The following is a 677-nucleotide window of genomic DNA, read 5'->3' as shown; positions in this document are numbered from 1 at the left end:
TAAGACTGGTTTTGTGCTCCAGGGTCACATATATGTTTACATATATTGCTGTGACAGAATTAATTTAGGCAGAAAAACTTATTTCTTGTTACTTTATGTGATTCAAGCCACAAGATTATAAAGCAGAATAAAAAGGTTTTACATAATCACTTTTTTTCAACTGTTAAAATGAAAACCTCAGTGCTCCAGTTTTCTTTGTCTTGCTGTGTTGTTCTCCACTCCATTGCTCTCATCACGAGTGCTAGAACAAAAATAAGCACCATCACTGCCAATGTCTGATAAACCTCCAAGCATGTGTAACTATTTTAATTGTTACCAAATATATTCAGTGAAGCTTTCAAAATCATATAAACTGATCTGAACACACTTACAGATTGCTGGTTTGTTCAGAGCAGGGATCATTCTCTGCAAATGGATAAATCCTTTGTTAATTTTAATTGGTGACGGCTCTATTTAAAGATTATTCATTAAAGTTTACTGTACCTCCTGCAGAAAAGTTGTCATTTTGTGGCTTGTTGCATTTTTCCCAAAGCAAAATCAGTGTGACAAGGACAATAACTTCAACCACTATAGCAATGAAGGGTTTGAGAGGCTCAGTATACGACAAGACCCTCAGCTCTACGTAAGACTCGCTGGGTTTGATATCAAACTCAGCGCTGCATATGTACTTTCCAGAA

General features: G+C 36.0%; 1 long non-coding RNA gene across 1 annotated transcript; it reads right to left on the bottom strand.

Moving 5' to 3' along the window:
• Positions 1-22: 22 nt before the first annotated feature.
• LOC107682336 (uncharacterized) lies at positions 23-645 on the bottom strand. The gene is made up of 3 exons (XR_001633455.1): positions 484-645; positions 372-405; positions 23-241 (listed from the first exon to the last, which is right to left on the bottom strand). It is a non-coding gene; the product is annotated as an uncharacterized LOC107682336 (long non-coding RNA).
• Between the last annotated feature and the right edge of the window lie 32 nt (positions 646-677).

This window comes from Sinocyclocheilus anshuiensis, unplaced genomic scaffold, assembly GCF_001515605.1.
Source record: "Sinocyclocheilus anshuiensis isolate Anshui unplaced genomic scaffold, SAMN03320099.WGS_v1.1 C32078438, whole genome shotgun sequence".
Classification (NCBI taxonomy): domain Eukaryota; kingdom Metazoa; phylum Chordata; class Actinopteri; order Cypriniformes; family Cyprinidae; genus Sinocyclocheilus; species Sinocyclocheilus anshuiensis.
Note: the sequence above shows the minus strand (reverse complement) of the source record. Positions and strands in the feature narration are given on the sequence as shown.